At 38.2% G+C, this 26,402-nt stretch overlaps 1 protein-coding gene and 1 pseudogene across 1 annotated transcript in view; one reads left to right on the top strand and one right to left on the bottom strand.

The window, feature by feature from the left end:
• Positions 1–20,831, top strand: part of LOC144336138 (uncharacterized) — a 410,554-nt gene extending 389,723 nt beyond the window's left edge. Inside the window, exon 5 of the transcript XR_013407641.1 lies at positions 20,504–20,831. The gene's annotated coding sequence lies outside the window, so the exon portion shown is untranslated. The remainder of the gene's footprint in view (positions 1–20,503) is intronic.
• The window catches only part of LOC100430131 (serine/threonine-protein kinase RIO3 pseudogene), a 71,340-nt pseudogene continuing 61,310 nt past the window's right edge, over positions 16,373–26,402 (bottom strand).

Below are 26,402 nucleotides of genomic sequence, written 5' to 3'. Positions count from 1 at the left end.
TTAATGTCCTAAACTCTGTAGTGGAGAAGTCATGTTTCTTTTTTATGCAACAGAAACCACTTAGTATTATAGTTTGTTCATCTTGCTATCTTTCTCCTTGTAGTAGCAGAATTCTAAGATGGTCCCTGTGATAGTTGATCTTGGATGTCAACTTGACTGGATTAAGTGATACCCAGATAGCTGCTTGTCAATGTTTTCTTAGACAAGGAGTTGATTCCTTTTCTGATAAGAAAGAAACCCAGTTAGTTTGGCATTTGGTTAGAAAACTTGAGCTGCCCTAGGTGTGTCTGTGAGGGTATTTATGAAAAAGACTGGCATTTGAGTTGGCGGACTGAGTGGGGAAGATTCTCCCTCAATGTGAATGAGCACCATCCAGTCAGCTGGGGACCCATAAGGAACAAAAAAGCAGAGTGAGAGTGAACTGGGGTTCCCTCTTCTTGAGCCAGAACACCCTTCTTTTCTTGTCCTTAAGATGTCAAAGTTCCAGGTTCTCTGGCCATTGTATTCCAGGATTCCCACCAGTGGCCTCCCAGGCTGTTGGAACTTTGACCTCAGACCGAAGGTCGCGCCATCAGTTTCCCTGGTTTTAAGGCCTTTGGCCTTGGACTGAGCTACACTACCAGATTTCCTGGTTCTTCAGCTTGCAGAGAACCTATGGTGGGACTCCTCAGCCTCTATAATCATGTAAGCCAATTCCCCTTCTCATTTCTCTCTCTCTCTCTCTCTCTTTAGAATGCGTTCCCATTCTAAGTATAAGAAAACTGAAGCTCAAAGATGTAGGAACTGTGCTGAAACTCACAGAGAGAGAGAGAGAGAAAGCTATATGTGTATGTATATGTATGTGTATATGTGTGTGTGTGTATATGTGTGTGTGTGTATGTGTGTGTGTGTGTGTGTGTGTGTGTGTGTGTGTGTGTGTGTGTGTGTATATATATATATATATATATATATATATATATATATATACTATTGGTTCTGTCTCTCTGGAGAATCCTGACTAAAACAGTCTCTAAAATTTTCTACCCTTGGTGTATATACCCAGGACAATCCCCTTACCTTTGTGGGCGTGCGGCCTGTGAATATAGTGGCATAGTTATAGCCTTGATTAGATTATGGTCTATGAGAAGTGTGATGAGAAAGTAACTTCCAAGATTATGTTACGTTATTCTTCTGCTGGCCTTACAGAAGTAAACTGCCAGGTTATGAGAGGGCTATGTAGCTAGGGTTTGAGGTTAGTATATAGGAGCTGAGAGTGACTCCCAGCCAACAACCAACAAGAAAATAAGTGAAACAACTTCAAGGAACTAAATTGTGACAACCACCTGAACAAGCTAGGTTAGAGGACCCTGAACTTCAAATGAGATTACATTCTTGGCTGACACTCTGAAATCAGTCTGGTGAGACACTCACCAGCTACTCAGGGTAACAGTAATTCTCCAAGAGATGGCTTACAGCTTATATAGCTTATATATCTTCATATATATATATAGATATATTACATAGATATCTATATATATAGATCTATCTATATATCTTCTTATATATATATCTTATACATATATAGCTTATATATCTTCATCAGAGAACAATAAAGTTTAGAGGTGTTGACAAGACAAAGGCAAAGAACCTTGAGTCTCCAGGGGCAGCAAATTGTGGGAAGGCAAATATAAGGGAAACTAATGATGGAAAGGCTAGTTATTGCAGTTTGTTGTATAGTTTTGTCAGTGCTGTCTCTAGGCTGGTAAGGGTCTAAAGTCTGATAATTGTATTTGTCCTTCCTTTCAGAAATGAGAGGAGAAATGTACTTGTAAATTTATACCCTGTTTTTAGGCAAATAGAGGAGAGAGAGCTTTTCTTGTATCTGCTTCTTCTCAACTGTGTCCAACTCAAAGGAATCCTTATGCCAAAGTGGCAAAGTGGCACATTTTGGGGTAGCATATTGTTACTTCATTCTAAGATGGGAATCTTAGTTTTCGGAAAAGATACTGCTGTTAGTTTAAAAAAAAGCAACATAATATATGTATGTTTACATGTGTATACGTTAGTTAAAGAGCATGAATTTTTTACTCAGATTGCCCAAATTTCTCTATCTACCGAGTATGTGACCTTGGTAAATTACATAATCATTTAGTGCCTTGGCTTACATATTGATGCAATAAAGAAAATAGGATCTACTTTACAGGTTATCATGAGGATTAAATGAGTTAACATATGTAAAGTACTTAGAACAAGAACTAGCACATGTACAAGTTCAGCAAATATTGTCATTAATTGAAAACATATGCTAAGATACACAAAAAAGATGTATTCAGCCATTGGTTAATTATATCTTATTTGTTATATACAAAACATTGTTCTTAATGACAGAATATTAAGTTTTATGGGAGAGTGGTTTATTGAATATGTTGTGATTATCACTATTGTTTATTTCTTCATAATGTGACTGATAAAGAACAAGTATTTGTAATAAAAGAAGTATCAGTTTTCCATTTCCTTGGTGTTTCCTTGTGCTTTCATTATCAGTGTTACTTCAATCCGTGATATGTTTGCAAGTTGTCCTTTCGGGTTGTTAAAAGGTTATTATAGATAACTCTGCTGAGCACTTCTAATCAAAGCACATACTAGATGCTTCAATTGCTATGTCATTTAATTCTATTGGTAGTTTTGATAGTTGTTTGGGGAAGGGTATAAAGCAAGTTTACTATGCACCGATTACTACTTCAGCCCACTGCATCTTGGACTACAATTTCTGCTACTTACCTGAAACTAGTCAGACAGAAGACTGGCCCACACAACAAATTACATGAAGCTGGTTAATTACTTAGAGATAGGCAGAAAGGGACAGTAGAAACCTAGGAATCAGGGCAAGTGGGCACCCCAAGGCTCAAAAGAACTGCCCAGGATTAAATGGAATTCCATCTGTGTGAGTCCTACTTTCACAGCAGCTGAGGAACCCAGTAAAGGAGCCCACTCTGGGTTTTATACCTGAAAGACATCATGGCTTGCTGGACTTAATGCATTGAAGGGCATCATGTTTCTGAGAGCGACTGGACCAGAGTCCAGGATGTCCTGGCCAGTTCCTCCTTATATCAGTATGTAGCATTCCCTGCACATTTTATAGTTATTTTTGAGAACTACAAGCAAGAAGAAGTGAAAATAAGTTGCTCCAAGACCACCTGGAGAACTGTCCTGCATAGCTATGCTTATAGACAAACAGAGAGCCAAATCATGAGTGAACTCCCATTCACAATTGCTTCAAAGAGAAAAAAATACCTAGGAATCCAACTTACAAGGGATGTGAAGGACCTCTTCAAGGAGAACTACAAACCACTGCTCAACGAAATAGAAGAGGACACAAACAAATGGAAGAACATTCCATGCTCATGGATAAGAAGAATCAATATCATGAAAATGGCCATATTGCCCAAGGTAATTTATAGATTCAATGCCATCCCCATCAAACTATGAATGACTTTCTTCACAGAATTGGAAAAAACTACTTTAAAGTTCATATGGAACCAAAAAAGAGCCTGCATTGCCAAGACAATCCTAAGCCAAAAGAACAAAGCTGGAGGCATCATGCTACCTGACTTCAAACTATACTACAAGGCTACAGTAACCAAAACAGCATGGTACTGGTACCAAAACAGAGATATAGACCAATGGAACAGAACAGAGCCCTCAGAAATAATACCACGCATCTACAACCATCTGATCTTTGACAAACTTGACAAAAACAAGAAATGGGGAAAGGATTCCCTATTTAATAAATGGTGCTGGGAAAACTGGCTAGCCACGTGTAGAAAGCTGAAACTGGATCCCTTTCTTACACCTTATACAAAAATTAATTCAAGATGGATTAAAGGATTAAAGACTTAAATGTTAGACCTAAAACCATAAAAACCCTAGAAGAAAACCTGGGCAATACCATTCAGGACATAGGCATGGGCAACGACTTCATGTCTAAAACACCAAAAGCAATGGCTTAAACTGCCTCTGAAATATTCAAATAGATAGGTAACATGGACAGCTGGGAATGTGGAAATATGAGTGTGGAGCTCAATTTGGGATTTAACAGCATATAGGTATAATTGAAGACGTGGAGATAAACTGGAGAGAGTATGAATTGAGAAGAGAGAAGAATGCAGGGTAAGAACTCTGATTAGGTAGAGGAAGATGTACCAGGAAAGAGAAAAGACATTAAAAATGGAGAGTATTCTAAGAAGAAACAATATGGTTAGTATTATCAATATTTCTAAGCAGCCAATAAAAGAAGATAATTTAAAAGTTTCTACTGGATTTAATAACATTAAGTCACGCATGGTTTTAGTAGGAATTTAGTAGAATTGAGGGTTGCTAATGCCAGATGACAGTAGGCTCACACATGAGTTGAACATGAGGAAATGAAGGGAATTAAAGTAGAAATTTGACTAAGAAGCCTATCTAGAAGTTCTAGAAATGACTACAACCTTTTCTCCAAAAGGACTTACTCGTTCATCAGAGGACTATAGTAAGCAGCTCTTATCAATGTCCTCTACCTACCTGGTCATGGATGGTCAGGGCCTGTTAGCATGATCACTAGATAGAAAGAGGGGATTAGTGGAGGCTTTAAATTATGTTTTATTTTTTATAAATTGCAAGAGTTGAAACATATGTCAGTGCTGATAAGGAGAAATAAGCAGAGAGGAAAATATGGTTCGCTGAGTCTTCAAGATCACACAGCCATTTACTGATAAAGCTGGGATTAGCAGTTCTAATACAGGGATTCTGGTTATTTTACCTTACTCTCCTAGGATTAAATTATGAACTTGGGTTTAACAGAGGAAAAATATAAATCGATAGCATCTGATAGTCTTTTATACATACTATGGAAGAGGGAGACACTACCATCATAGCTGCCAGATTAATATTGCAGGTGGTAAAGTTATTATGAAGTTACATGGGTATTTTTGTTTGTCAGTTTGTTTTAAAGGGTGAAACCACAAGCATATTGGGTTAGTGCTCTGGGAGGAGAGAAGAACAAAGCTGGTGACATGCATGGAGCACCTGCATTAGTCTGATGGAGATTTTGGCAGAAGATCTAACCTCAAACTATGTCTGTTGTTATTGTTATTTTTGATGTTGTCATCAACTTTTTATGTTGAGTTTTAGGATTTGAAATACCAGAGGCAAGCTAGGCCTACTTCTAATCCCCTCTTTTCTACCTACTGATATTCTAAAGAGGGATAATTGCTCATCTTGATGGGCAGAGGTCCAGAATATTCTCTGAATCACATTTTCTCCATGAGTAAAGGTTCCTGTGTTAAACATATTAACAATCTCTTCTCTATAGCCTTCTCTCCAAAAGGACTTACTGATTCGTCAGAGGACTATATTAAGCAGCTCTTATCAATGTCCTCTACCTACCTGGTCATGGATGGTCAGGGCCTGTCAGCAGTTATCAATAAATGAATAAATGAATTCCATTTTGCCATGGGCTCTTTGTGTAATCATTCTATAAGATCCCACGGACAGGAATGAAAAGAGGCATAGATTTAGAGGGAAGAATTTGAACTTTCTCCAGTCCCTGGCAGTAACGTTTGTGGTCCCTCAATTGATTCTACTGATAGACATGATGAACTCTTTTAATATATTTATGCAAAATGTCACCTTTAACAGTTCACCATCAATTGGAGATTGCTTCCAAACATGGCTGCAATTTCCTACCCTTATCTATATCTATGCCCTTTTGCTATGTGATCTTACAGCTCCTCTAATCATGAGGTGGAGTCTATTTTTTCACCCTTAAATCAGACTTAACCAATAGAATTCAGTGCCAGTGATCGTGTGGCAGTTTCATGTCCGGGCCTCAGTAGGCCTTAAGTGCTTTTGCTTGATTTCTTATGCCCAGGCTAGTCTGCTGGAGGATGAGAGGCCAATCACCAGAGCCACGTAAGCTTAGTTGCCCCAGCTGAGGTCTCAGACATGGAGAGACCCCAGCCAAGATTACCGACATGGTTTGCATTTGTGTCCCTGCCCATATCTCGTCTAGAATTGTGGTCCCCTGTGTTGGGGGAGGGTTCTGGTGGGAGGTGAGTGGATCATGGGGGCAGATTTTCCCCTTGCTCTTCTCATGACAGTGAGTGAGTTATCATGAGACCTGGTTGTTTAAAAGTGTGTGGCCACCTTCCCCTCCTCTCTCTCTTCCTTCTGCTCCAGCCACGTAGGATGTGCCTGTTTCCCCTTTGCCTTCCACCATGATTGTAAGTTTCCTGAGGCCTCTCCAGCCATGCTTCCTCTAGAGTCTGCAAAACCATGAGCCAATTAAATCTCTTTTCTTTATAAATTACCCAGTGTCAGGTAGTTCTTTATACAATGCAGAAATGGACTAATACAATCAGCAAAGCTATCAGCCTAACTTACAGCTGATGACAACACGTAAAGGTGCTCTGCCATGACCAGATGAACAGCTCAACCGAGCATAGCCAACATTGCCAACACTTGGGAGCTGAATCTTTTTTTTTTTTTTTTTTTTTTTTTTTTTTAGTGACTATGTATTGATATGATTTGTTAGCCAGTCACAGCTGGCCGATATACCATTCTGTTGTATTTCTGTATGTTAATGACGTCTGTCATCACCCAAGTGATGTTATCGCTGGGGACAATGAGTAGTTACTAAGTGACTATACACTCACCAGGCTGAGCTATTCACACTACAACACAATTTACCCACAGACATGTTTAAGAACTCAAATTTAGCTGACATCTCCAAGGTTCTCATTTAAATATGCAACTACACTGATTTGAAATCCTATTATTTATCACCAGTTGTTTGTATGCAATATGTTTCTAGGCACAATACAGATTGCCTGTGTTATAAACCACAGGGTGTGACCTACAGGAAATAGCACATTTTTTCTTATTTTACACTATAATTAGTATGTTTAAATCACAGAGTGAATCCAGAATATCAATCTGCTTAGTGTGTCTCCATTTAATTCACTAACAACATAAAATATATGTGCATTTGGCAGTTGAAATGAAAAATAATGAGGCACTTAGAGAAATTAGATTACTACATTATAATATAATAAGATTTTAATGATACAAGTAGCATATACCCCTCATACATTTTGGTATGTGAGAAGCTATACAATTATCAACAGTGTGGATTTTTTCCTTTCGGTTACCAGAAAGTATTCATGTGATTTATGATCGGATGTAATAATGTTGTTCTATTGGAATAAAATCTATTATGACACACATCACTTTTATTAATTCTATTCTATTGGATAATTGGAGACCTCCCCTCTTTTTTAAAATGACAGACTAGAGACCTCAGCTCATTTTACAGTTTTTAATTTCTTGCTTGTCTTTGGCTAAATCTTTTTCATAAATTTCAATTCAACAAAACATAAATGCAGCACCAAGGTAAAGCTTGATGAATTGGTTAGAATTAGCCCAGAAATCAAAGAAACTGGTTTAGTTGTTGTTGTTTAAATATTTATTCTCAATTGATTTGAAGTTTAGTTGATGAGAGCCATGTCTGAGTCACTCATATCACTGCTAACATTGAGTATGTATGGGTTTGCTGCTAAGATGTCAGAGCAAATAGAAGTCGCTTATGAGTAGTGGGCAAAGTTAAAATCACATCTGCTGAGAGTTTCAAGGTCCCTTGGCATGCAGTCTTCAGCAGATACCTGGCAGAATTGTTAAATGCCACACAGGAGTGACTTTTGGCTATGGCATACAGCACTGTCATCTCTTTTCCAGAATGACAGTGACACATGCTCATTTCAGTAAATTGACTTTGCCAAGTGATACATTCATTGGAAAAGTTCAAGCCCAGAAAATAGAAAAAAAAAAGACAAGGTAGCATATGGACATGGAGAGATTTGCATGGCATTTCATAATGTATCAAGATAAGATTAGCAGCACTGTATTTTTCTCCATTAAAAACAAATTCCAGGTAGGCGTGGTGGTAAAGCCTGCAATCCCAGCACTTTGGGAGGCTGAGGTGGAAGGATGGCTTGAGCCCACAGGTTCAAATTCGTCCTGGGCAACATAGTGAGATCCTGTCTCTACAAAAAGTTTAAAAAATTAGCTAGGCATGATGCACATGCCTGTAGCTCCAGCTACTTGGGAGGCTGAGATGGGAGAATTGCTGGAGCTTGGGAGTTAGAGGCTGCAGTGATTTGTGATCCCATCACTGCACTCCAGGCTGGGTGACACAGTGAGACCCTGTGTCAAAAAAAAAATTCAATATGAGTGCTATCTTGGCACAGCTGGATAGAATTATCTACCTAAACACTCAGCCAAAACTAATAGTTAGCTTTGCTAAGGTCAGATGATTTCATTGTTCTTTTCGGGAGTTTTTTTGTTTAGTTGCATGTACCACTTTAGATTGACAACCTAGTACCATTTTTCCTGAGCTCTTTTAAAACAGTTTTTTAAGTTGAAAACCACAAACTAATAGAAAATCAACTCCCCAACAAAACTGACAAACTGACAATAACATCATCTTATGGAATCAATGGAATCATCTTTCCTCCTGCTGTGATCTGGATATCTGCATCCCTCCAAAATAATATGCTAAAATGCTAACTCCCAAGATGATGGTTAGGAGGTGGGGCCTCTGGGAGGTGATTTCTCATGCCTAGGTTAATGCCCTTATAAAGTAGACACAGGAAGCCCATTAATCAAGAGGACAACACAATAAAAAGGTAATATCTATGAGAAAGTGAGCCCTTGCCAGACACCTAATCCACTGGTAGCTTGATCTTGAACTTCCCAGCCTCTGGAACTGTGAGAAATTAATTCCTATTTTTTATAAGATACCCAGATTAAGATAGTTTGTTATAAGAGTTCGAACCAACTAAGACACCTTCCTTACTTAAACAACATGTCTTACAAGGTCTAATACAAATAGGAGACATAGGAAGCTCTGTCTTGAATGGAAATGATCTGACTTATACAATTTAGTGTTAGAGGGAAAAGAATGAGTTTCCTAGCTTCTTATCTGAGGTGGGGGAGGTAGAACACAAGGATGGAGGTAAAGGTCCAGGATGGGTCAAGCTTTGGAAGGAGTTTAGTTCTAACAACTTTTAGGTACAGGTGGGCATCTGAGACTAACTGTGCTATCCAGTGGCAGAACACAAAGAGGAAACTAAAATAAGATCCTGTACTTTAGTCAGACCAGAAGTCTCAAGCTCCCAAACTACAGTTACCAAATGATGCAAGGCAATGGGTTAACCAGGTAGGCAGGTGGGACACATGAGAAGAAACTGTGTCGGAAGCTTCTGAAGGAAGTCTTCAGTTATTGAGAAAACTATAGGTCATTATATACTGAGCAGAGTGATTCAGAAACATTTAACAAGTTGGACCACAGCAGCCACTTCCTTCTTCAACCAGGAGGAAGCTGCTAATATATTTCCCACTAAGTGTATTAGTGAGCCAAGCTCAAGTTCAAATATATAAAGCCCCAGGGTTGAATGGCAGTAAATTATTCCAAGAATATATAATAGAAATACAACTCATAGGCAATACCTTTTATTCTTCATGCTACTCTCTTGCACAGCATCACAATTTGATCTTACAATCACTCTGCATCATGTGCAGTCCAATGGAACCCAATTTACTGATATAAAAAGAGAATCAGTGTTGGTGACTTGTCCATAGTGCCCCAAGTAGGAAGGGGCAGAATTGAACTAGAGTTTAAGGCTTGTAACAGCTGGCTGAGCCTTTTCCCCTCTATTCCAGGCCTCAGCACACTGTATCTGTAAAGGGCCATTGTTATGGGATGAATTGTGCCTCAACCCCTGCTAATTCATATGTTGAATTCCTAACCCCTACTATTTCAGGATGTGACCTTATTTAGAGATAGAGTCTTTACAGAAGTAAGTTAAAAATGAGGTCATTGGGAAGGGTCCTCATTCTATATGACTGGTGTCCTCCTAAGAAAAAGGAAATGTGGACTCAGGCAGACAAGGGAGACAATGTGAAGATACAGGGAGAAGATGGCCATCTACAAGCCAATGAGAGAGGCCTGGAACATATCCTTCTCTTCCAGCCCTCAGAAGGAATCAACCCTGGCAACACCTTGATCTCAGACTTCTAGGCTCCAGAACTGTGAGACAATACATTTCTGTTGTTTAAGCCACCCAGCCTGTGGTGCTTTGTTGCAGTAGACCTAGCAAACGAATAAGGCCATAAAGTAAACATCTTTGGCTTTATGGACCATAAGGTCTTTGTCACAATTACTCAACTTTGCTGTTACAGCACAAAAGCGGCCATAAACAATATGTAAATGACAGGGTAGAGATATGTTCCAATAAAACTTTATTTACAAAAACAACCAGTGTAGGCTGCAGTTTGTCACTGCTCTTCTGCACTTTGTTGCCCTGAAAATGGATGCTTAGAAGGTTTTGAATGGCCAAATGTAGGCCCAGAGGCACATGGTAATGAATGAATTTGACTGGAAATCCGCAAAACTGAAAACAACAATGGCAACAATGATCTTCAGATTGTTCTCAGTCCCCCTTGGGAATTACTTTCTACCTGGTTTGTAGTGACTGCCAAACTTTATATGCAGGCACATTATTGTGGGTTAAAGATGGCTACTTTATTTTATTTTTTTGGCTACTCTTCCCATCCAACAGGTGGAATCTATTTACTTCCCCTTAAATTGAGGGTGGACTTGTGATTTGTTTTGACCACTATGAATGCCACAGAAGTAAAACTATGCCAGTACCAGGCCTAAGCCTTAAGAGACCTGGAACTTCTTCATTCACTCTCTTGGAGCTCTTATAAAGAGATCCAGCTACCCTTCTGGAAAGACTGCATAGAAACAGGGAGAGAGCTGTCCAACAGGTCCCTACATATTCCAGCCATCCCAGCTGAGGCATCAGACTGTTCTTGCAGGCTCAGCTGAGCTTCCACTGAATATAGCCTCTTCTTTTTTCCTGCTTCCACTCTACTAGGAAAATGTAACCTCTTGAGTGCCCCAGCTGATGCCACATGGGAACAATCCATTCCTACCCAGCCTAAGTTGCAGAACCACGTGCAAAATCGTGATTGTTGTTTCAAGGTACTAAATTTGGATAGTTTGTTATACAGTGATAGGTATCTGACATAGCACGCTGCCCTCCAGTTACCCAGGATATCTACTCTTAGCCCATCATAAGCTTCCCTGATCAAGTAGCATTTAGTGTTCCTAATGCCTTGTGTCCAAGTGTTCTTGGACTTACCATCAAGACTCACATACCTTGAGGAAATTTCAGACATTATAGTAACTGGCTGGGGTGGGAACAAAGAGGACTGTGGGGTAAAGACCTGTATATTAGACCTTACATCCTTGACCTAAATGCCCTACTGAGGTTACAAGACATTTTTGGCAGAAATGTGGTAAGGAGAAATATTCTTAACCTAAAGCACAGTATCAAATTATCCTCACCATCATCTTACTTTTAGGCGCTACAAAGACATAGCATGAGCATGAAGTTATCCAGTTCATTCTCACTCCAGTTGAGTCATTGGCTCTTTGGCCTTCTGCAGAGGGCACCTCATATGTCATTTTTTGTAGCCTTTCCTATTTTATCAGTCTAAACTGTGTTCTAAAGTAAATTTTGTAGCTGAACATCACCCATGCTTCTTAAGTTGCAGAGTTAGATTATATGCCTCTTATTTAAGGAAGAAAATGGCTGGCCTTTTCTCAAATAGGAGAAACTATGGACTTGAATAATTGACTTGATTCAATGACTGAATCATTTTCTAGAATGACTTGAATTATTTTTCAGAGCTAATGTTTTTGTATGGCTATACTAGAGACTATAGTCAGAGTGACCACTTGGGTAAGACCATTCATTCCTTACCATTGACAGATGACATTTACTAATGAACTGCTATCGCTTGTCATCTTCTCCTCAGAAACCACTGATAGAAACTCCCCTAGAAATACATGAAGTCTCATTTGTTCTTGCCATAAAACTATATATATGTATTACATATTCATATGTACTCCTTCAAAATTACTTTTTTACTAAATTATATGTATTTCAGTTACTTCTAATTTATAAAAGGTATGTGTGTAAAAGAAATATATATACATGTATATAATATACATGTTGCAAATAAGAAGTAATTTTGGAAAAAAGAAAGATAGAAATAAAATGAGAAGTTAGGATGAGCTTCTGGGACCCTGACGTTGGCAGACTCTGAGGAGCTTACTGTCTAGATGATTTATCGCTTGCACAAAGGAAATTTCTTCCAAATTCCTGACTCTTTTTCACGCATGCTTATAGGACTACCTAAAATTTTACCAATTAGAGATTCATTAGGGTTAGTTATTATCTGCTAGCTAAAATGTATAGAATTATCAAAGTGTTAATGGGCTATGAGTTCTTCACACATTTGTAAATTGGCACAACAAAATAATACTTAGAATTTGGCTTGCAATTTAACTGACATCATGCATTCCTATGGTTTATATTTTAAATTTTATTCTTCATTATCATCATGTAATTTAAGCAAAGGACTATTACAATTTCTTACCAGACGAATATCAGACACAGGGTTTAATTGTCTTTTTTCTAACTTCAACCCAAGAGTCATCCCACAAATAGATTCTGAAATGTGGTTTCAGGAAAATGAAGTAAATGGTTTCTGGGAGTGAGTCTGGAGAAGAGGATAGGGAATACAGAAGGGAAGTGAAGAACAGCAAGGCCCTGGGTTTGTGTTTGTCAGTGGAGAGGGGTGCCATGCGCCAAGAGAACAGTATAAAAAGTGAAGTGAGAAAACAATTTCAAAACTCTTTCAAATAATCCCTACCATTAGCAATGAGGGGGAAAAGCTCTGTTTTGTCATCCTTCTCCTGTCCTCTCTGAATGACTGGGTCTGCTCTCAGGACATAGGTCGTCGGCCACATTTCAACTATATTAATAGTTGGGTGTATTTTGTGTGGTATCTTAGCAACATGATAGCTATGTGTGTGTGCAGTTGTATTTTTTTAAAGTGGTCTCTTGAAACAACTGCTCTTTAGATTTTCAGAATGAAGTCCATTTTTAAATTCAGAATTCCCTACGTATGTTTCAGCGTTGCTTTCTTCATGTTATGTCTCTAAAGAGAGTGGACCACATCTTAAAAATGGACTCGCTTTAGAAAGAGCATCTTGTGTCCATCAGTTCAATAAACTGGGGGCAGACTGAGGAATTACATCATAAACTCATTTTAAAAATGAATTAAAAAGCAACTTTTTTGACAGGTGACTTTGCAATTCACAGATTTCCTGATACTGCTCTCTAAATCTAAAGCATCCTCATTGTACATGCTCATTAGCATCTATAAATATAAATACTAGAGCATATTTTCAGTAAACTGAGGGAAGATAGTTATAAGCATACCTTGGAGATACTGTGGATTCAGTTTCTGATCACCATAATAAAACAAGTCATATAAATGTTTGGTTTCCTAGTGCATGTAAAACTTATGTTTATACTGTAGTCTTAAATATGCAATAGCGTTATGTCTATAAAAACAATGTACCTACTTGAGTTACAAAATACTTTAAAATGTTAGTGATCATCTGAGCCTTCAGTGAGTCTTAATTTGTTTGCTAGTGGAAGGTCTTATCTCTATGCTGATAGATGCTGACTGATCAGGGTGATAGTTGCTGAAAGTTGGGATGGCTGTGGCAATTTCTCAGAATAAGACAATGAAGTCTGCCACATTGATTGATCTTCGTTTTACGAACAATTTCTGGGTAACATGTGATGCTGTTTGATAGCATTTTACCCACAGTAGAACTTCTTTCAAAATTGGAGTCAATCCTCTCAAATCCTGCCACTGATTTTTCATCTAGGTTTATGGAATATTTTAGTGAGTTCTCATTTTCAACAATGTTCACAGCATCTTCACCAGGAGTACATTCCATCTCAAGAAACCAGTATTTTTGCTTATTAATTAGAAGAAACTCCTTATCCCTTCACGTTTTATCATGGTATTGTAACAATTCAGTCACATCTTCAGGCTCTACTTCTGATTCTAGTTCTCTTGCTATTTCAACATCTCCAGTTACTTCCTCCACTGAAGTCTTGAGCCCCTTGGACTCATCCATGAGAATTGAAGTTAACTTCTTCCAAACTCCTATTAAAGTTGATATTTTGACCTCCTCTGATGAACCATGAATGTTCTTAATGGCAGCTAGAATGGTGAATCCTTTCCAAAGGTTTTTCAATTTATTTTGCCCAGATCTGTCAAAGGAATAATTTTCCATGGCAGCAATTACCTTACAAAATATATTTCTTAAATAATACATTTGAAAGTTGAAATGACTCCTTGATCCATGGGAAGCAGAGTGGATGTTCTGTTAGCAGACATAAAGACAACATTAATCTCCTTGTGCATCTCCAGCGAGCTCGTGGGTGTCTAGAAGTCTTTTTCTGAGTAGTAGGTCTCAACAATAGGCTTAGAATATTCATTTAACTTTGCTGTAAAAGGATGTGCTGTCATCTAGGCTTTGTTTTTCCATTTCTAGAGCACAGGCAGGGTAGATTTCATGTATTTTTTTTTATTATTATACTTTAAGTTCTAGGGTACATGTGCACAACGTGCAAGTTTGTTACATATGTATACATGTGCCATGTTGGTGTGCTGCATCCATTAACTCATCATTTACATTAGATATATCTCCTAATGCTATCCCTCCCCGCTTCCCCCTCCCCACAATATGCCACGGTATGTGATTTTCCCCTTCTTGTGTCCAAGTGATCTCTTGTTCAATTTCCACCTCTGAGTGAGAACATACGGTGTTTGGTTTTCTGTTCTTGTGATAGTTTGCTGAGAATGATGGTTTCCAGCTGCATCCATGTCCCTACAAAGGACACAAACTCATCCTTTTTTATGGCTGCATAGTATTCTGTGGTGTATATGTGCCACATTTTCTTAATCCAGTCTGTCACTGATGGACATTTGGGTTGATTCCAAGTCTTTGCTATTGTGAATAGTGCTGCAATAAACATACGTGTGCATTTATAATCCTTTGGGTATATACCCAGGAATGGGATGGCTGGGTCAAATGGTATTTCTAGTTAGATCCTTGAGGAATCGCCACACTGTTTTCCACAAGGGTTGAACTAGTTTACAGTCCCACCAACAGTGGAAAAGTGTTCCTATTTCTCCACATCCTCTCCAGCACCTGTTGTTTCCTGACTTTTTAATGATTGCCATTCTAACTGGTGTGAGATGATATCTCGTTGTGGTTTTGATTTGCATTTCTCTGATGGCCAGTGATGATGAGCATTTTTTCATGTGTCTGTTAGCTGTATGCATGTCTTCTTTTGAGAAGTGTCTGTTCATATCCTTTGCCCATGTTTTGATGGGGTTGTTTGTTTTTTTCTTGTAAATTTGTTTGAGTTCTTTGTAGGTTCTGGATATTAGCCCTTTGTCAGATGAGTAGATTGCAAAAATTTTCTCCCATTCTGTAGGTTGCCTGTTCACTCTGATGGTAGTTTCTTTTGCTGTGCAGAAGCTCTTTAGTTTAATTAGATCCCATTTGTCAATTTTGACTTTTGTTGCGGTTGCTTTTGGTGTTTTAGACATGAAGTCCTTACCCATGCCTGTGTCCTGAATGGTATTACCTAGGTTTTCTTCTAGGGTTTTTATGGTTTTAGGTCTAACATTTAAGTCTCTAATCCATCTTGAATTAATTTTTATATAATTTTTAAAGGCCCTGGTACTTCAGAAATCATAAATTACCATTGGCTTTAACTTTAAGTCACTAGCTGCATTTAGCTTCTAATAAAAAAGTCATTCTGTCCTTTAAAGCTTTGAAGACAGGCATTGACTTCTCTAACTATGAAAGTCCCAGATGGCATTTTTTCCCCAATAGACAGCTATTTCATCTACATGGAAAATCTGTTTTTTAGTGTATCTACATTCATCGACTATCTTAATTAGATCTTCTGGATAATTTGCTATAGCTTCTACATCAGCACTTGCTCCTTCACTTTGCACTTTTTCTTAAAGATAGTGAGATTTTATTTTCTCAATGCTGAGCTAAAAATTCCACACATTTGGCACATGTGTTACAAGGAGGGGGAAAAGCAGAGAAACATCACTGTATAGCTCTCAGGTTTTGGTACTGCAAGTACAACCATAACTTTGTTTGCTATTGGCAACTGGCAATCACCTCTGTGTTTACATTGAAGGCAGTGGGCATTGGTGGTATTCACCATAAAATACTGGTGGGCATGAAGCAGCTTTCTTTCCATTCTTCTGAATGTGATCTTCATTCATTGTCTCCAAAGCTTCTATCTTAGCTAAAAAAAATCCCCTTCATTATCTGCTGAGATGTTTAAAACAGCATTGAAGAGGTCTCATTCATTAATGGCTTTCCTTACTACTCCTTTCTGGAAAAACTGTGAGACATTTTATAGTCATGGAACAATGATTCCAGTCCATTAAGACAAGTTGATTCTCCTGACTGACTGATGTCAAACAACCAGACCTTTCCAGCATGCCAAAGTGTGTTATACTTGTTGAGGTTGATATGAAAAAGTGTACATTCATTACATAACTGCTGCATCAAATGAAGAGTTTGTTAGTAGGTTTCTTTCATTCCTTCACTATTGAGCTTTACTTCTTTTAATTTAGGGGCTGGAACATAATCATGGCCAATAAAAGACATAGTTAAAATGTATTTCTTGTACTCAAGTTGTATAACTGTTGGACAAGGGATTCTAGTTCTCTGCATTCTTGTGAGATCGTGGATTTCGCTTTCTGCCCACATGTGGATAATCTTATGTGGACTTAGTTCACTGAAGTGATCTTTATACCTAAGATCATCTTTAACTTATTGATCATGGTTCTTCCACTCTTTAAGGGTTGTTGTAAATACCATGATGGCACATTGTGTAGGTATGACTTTACTATATTCATCCTCCATGCTCTTTCTGTATACATGAAAGACAATGGATTTCTCTCCTGTACTAAAAGTCAGTGATTGTCTCAAACATTCTGGAGTTGACCTTTTCATACATAAAAAAACATGTCTCAGGATCAACTGCATTTTCTTTGGTAGAGTGCTCCTTTTTCTTGTGGAGGAAGGCACTTTGATGTTCTTCTGAGTAGGTATGTTGTTTTGAAGCCTCAAAAACTTTGTTTGGTAGTTTTAAATCCATTCTGTCTTCTACCTGAAATGCAGGTGCAAGATTTTCCATTCTTGCTGGATTCTTTCTCCCACATACTACTTCATGATGTTTGGTGGTAATGCCCTTTCCTTTTCCAATAAAACCCTTTTTGGGAGTGGGAACTGGTTTTGCTAGTCAGTAGAGATCATCATGAGTACCCTGGCAGTCAGCCTCATCTTCAGAGCTATCACTGTCTTCATCAGGATGGACTTTTCAATAGTTTTCAAAGGACATGGACATTTTTTTTTTATCTCCATTGAATCTTTTTTTCTTTATGCCTAAGTTGTGCATCATATTCTTTGCCAAATTCCATCTGTAGTATCTGAGCCAACATTAGGTCACTGGAAGTGTCAATGTTTTCTCCAGTAATAAATGGCCTTTTAGCAATAGCTACTTGAGGAAAAGTGACAGTTTCTACCTCTAACTGCAGTTCTTTGACCAACTGTTCACTCATTGTATCAGCCAAAGAACAAGATGTTGTCATTTGAAGGATAGCCCATGGACACTTACTGGGTCCCCCAGCCCACTGCTGGCTTGGGCTTAGACAATGTTACTCCTGCCAGATTTTTGGGGGAAGAAGTTCAGCAACAAGAACAGAGGAGAGAGGTGGTAGGATGGGAAGCAGGCTCTAGCAAGGAGATAGGTGGAGCCAAGGCAACCAGAGCTGAAGTGACAGATCCCTCTCGCATTTTTATTTAATAAAGATAGCTTCTGTCCCTAAGCTTCAGGAATGAACCTCTGCCAGCTTCAAGCTTTTCTCCTTTGCATCTTCCTCACCTCTCTCAGCCTTCACAGAATAGAAGAGAGTTAGGGCCTTGCTCTGGATGAGGCTTTGGCTTAAGGGGATGTTGGAGCTAGTTTGATCTTCTATTCAGACAACTAAACTTTCTCATATCAGCAATAAAGCTGTCTTGCTTTCTTAACATTTGTATGTTCGCTGGAGTAGCACATTTAATTCCCTCCAAGAACTTTTCCTTTACATTCACAACTTGGCAAACTGTTTAGTGAAAAATATCTAGCTTTTGGCCTATCTTGGCTTTCAATATGCCTTCCTCATTAAGCTTAATTATTTCTAACTTTTGATTTAAAATGAGAGATCAGTGACTCTTCCTTTTACCTGAATACTTATAGGCCATTGTAGAAATTTTAATTTGTCTCATTTCAGTATTGTGTCTTAGGGAATAGGAAGGTGCAAAGAGAAGAAGAGAGATGGTAACAGCCAGTTCGTGGAGGTGTCAAAACACACACGATATTTACCTACTGTTTTTGCCATCTTACGTGGGTGGGGTTCATGATACCCAAAAACAATTATAGTGGTAACATCCAAGATCACTGACCACAGGTCGCCATGATAGATATAATATTAATTTTTAAAGTTTAAAATATTGCAAGAATTACCAAAATTTGACACAAGTGTGCACATGACATTGGAAACATTGGGTCTGATAGACTTGCTCAGTTCAGGGTTGCCACAGTGTCTGTGAAGCACAATAAAATGAAGTACAAAAAAATGGAGGTATACCTGTAATTAATGTTCACTGTGTAATCTAAATGGAAATTAAATGTAGGAGTTCACAAGCTAAATACATCTTAGAGACCCTTTAATCCAAGGAGGTAAGAGGAGAGAGACCATCCACTTGGTAACCAGAAAGGTATATATGTACCTTTATCGTGTTCTTTTTCCCCTAGACTCAACTGGGAATAATGTTTAACCGCATGTCTTTTCTTACATGCGTAGTTTGAATAATGGTTATGCAACTGTATGCTACTTGCAGCTCTTGATCTTCATTATCAACATTTAAGTGTTCTTTGGGGGCTGTTTTAAGACATGCTTTAAATTATGGATACTGATGTCACCTCTTTTTCACCCTCTGATTGAAGCTGCAGCCTTCCTTAGCTAATAAGATTTTCCAAATTCTAACCTCTAGTTAGATGCAAATCAGAGCTTTTTGGGGGCATGTACCGTGTCTTGTTTTATAGTTAAACAAGTTAAATAGATAATTAGTGTCTTAGTTCGGGACGCTGTAACAAAGTACGATAAACTGGGTCACTTATAAATAGCAGAAATGCATTTCTCACAGACTTGGTGGCTGGAAGTCCAAGATCAGGGTGCCAGCATTCTCAGTTCTGGTGAGGGCCCACTTCTGGGATGTAGACTGCCAGTTTTTCATTGTAGCTTCACACAGTAGAAATTGATTGAGCTAACTCTATTTCCCTTTTCATAAGAACACTAATTCCATCACAGAGGTTCCACCCTCGTGACCTAGTTACCTCCCAAATGGCTCACCTCCTAATACCATTATGTTGGGGGTTAGGGCTTCAACATACGAATTTGACAGCAGGGTACATAAACACACAATCCATGATAGTGGAGTAATGGTGAATTCTCCCTGTTTGCATTTAAATGGTTTGCAAAATCCCTCTAGGTGAAATAGCATATTGTATGGAATCATAGGAGGAGATTTTAGCATGTGAGCCACAGTGAGACAGAAAGCACATAGGATTTGTCTTAAGACAGACATGAATTCATTTCCTACCTCTGCAAAACCGGGTTGAAGATTCCTGAACCTTCTGAATTCCAACAGAGAAAATCTGGTCCTAAACCAATTGTCTAGTTACATCTTTATCTATAGAATATATATCAACTTGTCTGCTTCAAGAAATTAAATTGGGACAATTGACATTGATCATCAGTTGCTTTCTGTAAATCAGTAAAACAAAATTATTACCTTTTTCTTAAATTCAAAAATTATTGGTATTCTATAGATCTTGTTTTCCTCCAAATTTAGTTTTGATTTGTATGATATTGAGCAAATTAAAATGCTAGTCCAGCATATCAAATCTACCTTAGCAAAATTTGACAGATCATCTTTTAATATTGCACTACTCCTGCTTAACAATCCTCAGTTTCTCTATTGTCTCATATCTGCATGTGGCCTCTGGGTGAAGGTAGATTAAGGCATAGGGAGAATCCTATTTTCTGGACTTTTATTTCTTTATTTCTGACTCCATCCTACATCAAACCATCAATATGTAAAGTTCTTTGTGACAGTTTTTGAATTATTCCATGTCTGCATTTTGACAGCAGGAATAATGGTTTTAATGACAGATACTCATCTTCCCAGGAAGTAAGAAAAGATGGGAATACAATGTTTCTCTTTACTTTATAAGAGTGTATTGTTATTTGTCATTTATTAACATTGTTTTGACTATTCTCATCATCAATCATTTTTCATGACCAGACTTTATTCTTTGGCAACACATCTCCCATTTTCTGTTGAGGAATCCCCTCTGGGAGATATTTGTTCAGCTACTGAGGGATATTTTGTTTCCTTTTACAGGCAATGACTGCACAGCCTGCAAGAGGCCTGTTTTGGACATCAGTTGTTAATGTAAGTAATAATGATAATGAATTGCCCACTTCAATGTGTTATACATATTTCTAAAAGGGTTGCCTTTTAAAAATAGATAATGAATAGAATAGACTTTGGACAAGTGTGATCTCTGAATGAAAGCATCTTCTTGTTTATTAACAGCCACAGGTGTTCTGAGTCCATGTCTTCCAGGCCAGTGACCCTGATTGTAAAGGTCACTTTACATACTGTCATTTCATGACTTCTGGCTTTCTCATGATGGATTAAAACAACAAAGGAATCAGAAAGAAAAAAAGGGAGGGGGAGCTGATGGGAGGCAAACTCAATGAGACACTGTATTACTCTTTCTGTAGTCTCTGGTTCCTGGTGAGAGGTGAGAGCAGCATCCTGGTGGCCTCCCGTAGAGATGGGGTCTGATTGGCCGAATCCCTCTCTCCGCTTGAACAGCTCACAAAGAGCTTGTGTGTGCCATGCTGCTGGTAATCCAGCTCATCTGTTTCATCTGCCTCCTGTGAGATAGGGGAATAAAAAATAGGTAAAATACTCTAGAGAAGCTTGAAATGACTGATGCTATTGTCATTTGGTATTGCTTGGGCTTGCATGTTAAGTCATGCTTCTCTCTGCTACGTCTCCCACTCCTTCTGGAAAAGAATTTAAAGTCAAACAGGATAGGCTGATAGGTAGAAAGCAGAAATGCGTACATTACAGGTTAAATCTGATTTTTTTTCTCTGGGAGAAATAAACTAAGAACATGAAATTCGGGGCTCACAACCCAGGTTTTCCTTAGCAGGACTGATTTTGAGAAAGTTGTAGAGTTAGAGAAATCAATACCCTTTGGTTTGGGTGTGTACTCTGTTTTCAACATTACAATACAATTTAATGTACAATGTCTATGTGTCATTTAGTTGTTCTTATGTTCCATGAATTTATTATTCAAAAACAATGTCAATTATTTTTACCCAGTTTACAAGTGACATAGAATTTGAGGAAAAAGAGTAAAGCACAAACTTATTTGAAACTATAAAGTTGGGATGAAGTCAAACTCTGAATGGATCTGAACATTGGGCATTTTCTGAGGATTGATGACCGGCTAGGAGGAGTTGATGGTCCTTGGCTGAAACTCGGGCCATTAACTCCAGCCAGTCATTAATTGCCTAGAAATGTCCTGGGCTGAGGTCATTATTGCTATTATAAACTAAATTAATGCCCTGTGCTTTAGCCAATAAGATTATTTGAATTATCTTTATTCTCCATTCAATTTATAATTATAAAAATGTACCAGAAGCAATCAGACCAGATGATAGATTAATCACATGCAAAATTACATTCTAAAAGAATTGTTTTGGATTCATACGGCTACCCAAAGCATTTGAAGAAGTTGATTCCTCTGTGTTGGCATTTATTGAAGTTGATTTTCTATGCTGCACCCCAGTTCCTCCACGCTACTTCCTATGATTGGTTCAAATTCAAGTAAATACAATGAATGAGATTTTCAATTCACAATGTATAGATTCAACTTGCTGGAAGATATAATAGTTTGATTTTTGGGTATGAAAAATTGGGATGGTGGGCATGGGGATAGCAGAGTGGGTAGATGTGGGAAGAATATAAATCCGTGAATAAAAAGCTATATAAGACCTAAAACATATATACACAGACACAATTTATTGACTTTGTGTCATATTTTGCAGTTTACAATTATTTTTATATTCATTATTTAACTTTTTCAGTAACATTTTCAGTGAAGTATGGCAGATATTATGATTCCATTTTTTATAGGAGAAAATTGAGGTCTGAACGTTTAAGCAATTTGCCTTGTGTGGCGTTGTTACAGATGACCACAGCTGTCCTCAATCCAAGTTTGTTTCTCCAGTGTTAGTCTATAGCAAGGATCATTATTTTGTCTTGGGATGTTCTTTTAAGTTTTTATGCTGACAATGACTCAGTACTACTAATAAGTATTAGAATGTCTTTAAAAGCCCTTTTCAAGGTATGTCCAAACTTCTTAAGTTCTTTAGAGGAAGAGTGCTATAGAACTAACAAGTAATATAGCATTTTGATACTTCAGGATGAGAAGATCCATTTGCTGCTTTATCTTCTCAGGGTCTGCTTGAGTATTTGTTTTGTTCTTAAGCCATTCATATTTGTGTTAACCTATAACCTAATTAGGTAAATTATTGTATTTATATGATGCTTTTATATGTCTGTATTCTAGTCTATATGTGGAAAGCCTCTTAAATAAAGAAACCTGCTATGATATAATCAGAATTTTACTGGCATACCACAGCAAGGAAGAACAATTAAAAAGAATTTCTGAAAAAATATTTGCAAATTAATTAACCAAGAAAGAATGAGTTTTTCTTGTTTATGGATTGCCCTAGGAAGTCCTTAGGATATGATGTCAGCAGCAGAATGAACATTTGGATGAACTGTTTTTTTTTGTTTGTTTTTTTTTAAGGCAAGGGTCAATTCAAACTAGATGATACCGTGAGCTAAGAAGTATTATGCAAGTTATATGGCATTCTACAGTTATAACTGTAAAGCGATTGTTCTCATTCTTACATACCTAGTGGGGGTGATTGTTCCTATTCTTCCTCCTGAACTTCTTTTTACATCCAAGTTCTGGCCAGACCAGAGGGGCAGGCAGAGAAGACTCTCATTCCAGATCTACACTACTGTTAGAATCCCTAGATAATACGTTGTCTCAGAAACAACAAACAATAGTTTAGAGTCAGACCTCGGTCTCTTCTTTGTTTCTCCTTTCATCAAATGAGGAGTTGGATTATGTGATAAGATAGTGACTATGCAGAAACATGTATGACTCCAGGAAGTCCACACTTGGCAACTGCAACATTCACAAAAACTGAGAGCAGAATGATTAGAATCTAGACCAAGGAAACACATCACAGTCTATTGGGGTCTACCTTGAAGAGCCAGGTGAACATCTCAGAGGTGAATTGTTCTATTTGACCAGTTGTGTTTCTCCAACTGCACCTGAAGTGTTAGCAGTGACACAGATACCACATTGATAAACTGAGAGAAAATCTAAAACTGTGATTTTTAGTAATTATCAAAATCTAAAACAGTGATAATTACTTCTTGAACTGAAGAGTTTAGATTGGTCCAATGAGCTTTCAGAGCTACGAAAATATCATTTATAACATCAGGTAAGATTTAGTTTCCTACTACCTTTCTAATTGTATAAATTTCTCACTATCTTTTCCAATTGTATATACCCCATTATAGGAATTATTACATTAATAATGCATATACAAAAGTAAATTAGTGATTCTTCTGTATAATTCTTCAGAGTAGCCTGTGTGGCTCCATTTTGTAAGTTCCTGGGCACATGCTGTAAGGAGACGTGTTTCCTATGGGATGTCAAGCAAAACCAGTAATAATTACCTGATAGATGCAAGCGGTTTATTTGTGAGAAACAAGCAAAGAATGGGTTCCATAAATAAAATAGTACTTAAGAGGGCACAGACTATGTGGTAGTCTAGGAATCATTTAACATGGCAGGTGTGCCAGTTATCTGTTTTGGAAAGGGCAGAGTCTCTGGAGTTGAACAACTCCTATAAAGCAGTTGAAGAGTCTCTGAAGAGTAAAAGTGAACTGTACAGAAAAAAAAATAGCTCCAATATTTATTCCTTGCCCTGTTACATGCCTCTATGGACAGCACTGTAATGATTTTTACAGAAGCACTTTGTTCTTCTAGTCAGAGTCTATTTTTTTTTTCTATGATTAGAAGTTAGGGTTAACAATGTGGGGATATTTTAGGTACCAGAAGGGGCCACTGCAAAGAAGATGACTCTCTGACTAGTTTAGGGTCATGACTAGTAGATAGAATTGTATCCAGAGGATCAGGGCAATCCTGGAAAGTAAGCAAGGTATAATCATTCTAGTCATGACCCTACGATTTTGAACTCCCATTCAAGGGAGGTTAAGAGTATTGCATGGGATAGTGCAAGACATAATAAATCCTGTTTCTATTGGTGGTTATACTATGGGCCTCAGTCCCTCCTTTGGTTGTGGTTAGAAGGGGTATTTTACTAGTTTGGGTAAAGGGTTGGTTAGTATAGTCTGAATGTTGATGGGCTCAGTACCCTCAAATCCTACCAATATTGGTAAAATTTTTGGACCACGTGAAACCTGGTATCTTGCAAAGATCTTCAAGTTATGTCTGCTATATGCTTCTCTATAAGACAGTGTCCAAACTAGCTATGACCCAATTATGGAATGGGAAATCCTCTGGAATGTCAAGGAATAAGCCTTTTAAAGAGCATTTAAACTTTTAGTTTCATTTACATAAGAAATCTCTTTACCTAGCAAAAATATTCTGCAAAACTGGAGACACAGTGAAGACTTTTTACTAATAGCTGACCTATTCTAAGGGAAGTACTAAAGAGTGTTTTTCAAGTAAAGGAAAATGATTCCAAAGGGAAACTCAAAGATTTAAAGAGAAATGTAAGGCAACAGAAAGAGTAAACATGTGGGTCAATTTAAATGGTTGTTGAGTCAATAAAACCATGATAGCAATGCACTACGGGATCTAAAATACGTCGAGCCTTTCCTGTCAGCAAGGCCTGGGGTCCTGGCACTGGTGAATCTCAGGATGTCTGTTGCATTTCACAGGTGAGCCACTTGCCTTCTGACCTCTGAGCAAGCTCTTCCCGCTTTATATTCTGGTTGCCAGAGTTTTGAGTGGTGAGGGAGTTCTCTTTGCTTTCCAGTTTTGCCCTCTGCTTTCTATGCCTTGGGTGATCCTTTTCATTCCTGCCACACCACTCTTGGCCTCTGGAGAGTGGATGTAGCCCGTAGATGCTCTGTGAAAAAAGAATTACTTGAGAGGTTTCTCTCCAGTCTTCTGCTCCTCCCTCAGTCTTAGTGAGGTGAATGCCTGGAGTTAAGCCTAGGGGTCTAATTTCTCCCTGCCACTATTTGAGGTCTCCCTAAGATGTGAGGGAAAGAACTAGAGGGTGGTGTAGTCTTCCTTTCTATCTTGGGCATCCCATTATCATTCACACACAGCCCTAGAAGGCTTGCTGAAAGTTAGACTGGATACTCATTACCTTTTTCAGTGGCCCTTGCTCCCCTCACTCTCCATTTCAGTCAGGCACACAGGAGCTGTGGATCTTTCCTTTTGCCCAGGCTGGAGTGCAGTGGTGCAATCTCAGCTCACTGCAACCTCTGCCCCTCAGGTTCAAGCGATTTTCCTGCCTCAGCCTCCCAGGTAGCTGGGATTACAGGTACACACCTCCACCTCCAGCTAATTTTTTGTATTTTTAGTAGAGATGGGGTTTTGCCGTATTGGCCAGGCTGGTCTTGAACTCCTGACCTCAGGTGATCCACCTGACTTAGCCTCCCAAAGTGCTAGGATTACAGGCATGAGCCACCATGCTCAGCTTTTTCTTCTCTTTTGAGGGCTTGTCACTTTCTGGAGTTTGTTTCATTTAAGTTTCTTTTAGTGCTCAGCTGTGTAATGGATTTCAAGACAAACTACACTTACATAGTTCATCTGGATTGTTTTTGGTTACTAGCATGTATTACTTATTTTGACCCTAATTTACTGATGGTATAATAGGCTTTGCTCTTACAGTTGACAAGACCTGCCTTCTTTGAATATGGCAGAAGTAGTAGACCAAATGGTGATGGTAGTGTTGGACATGATTTCAGAGAAAAGAAGACCAATACTAGTTTTACTCCAATGTTAAATTCAAAAATATTCTCTATTATGTGATTCTATGAAGACTGGTCATGTACAATTGTTATTATACGCTCAGATGTGATTGTTATCAAGGGTTAAAATTCTGTCAAGAATGTATTTCTCCAAGATAAGAAAATAATGTGGTTCTGGGTTTTTAAA

This window comes from Macaca mulatta, chromosome 17, assembly GCF_049350105.2.
Source record: "Macaca mulatta isolate MMU2019108-1 chromosome 17, T2T-MMU8v2.0, whole genome shotgun sequence".
NCBI classification, from domain to species: Eukaryota; Metazoa; Chordata; class Mammalia; order Primates; family Cercopithecidae; genus Macaca; species Macaca mulatta.
This window is presented reverse-complemented; position numbering and strand designations above follow the sequence as displayed.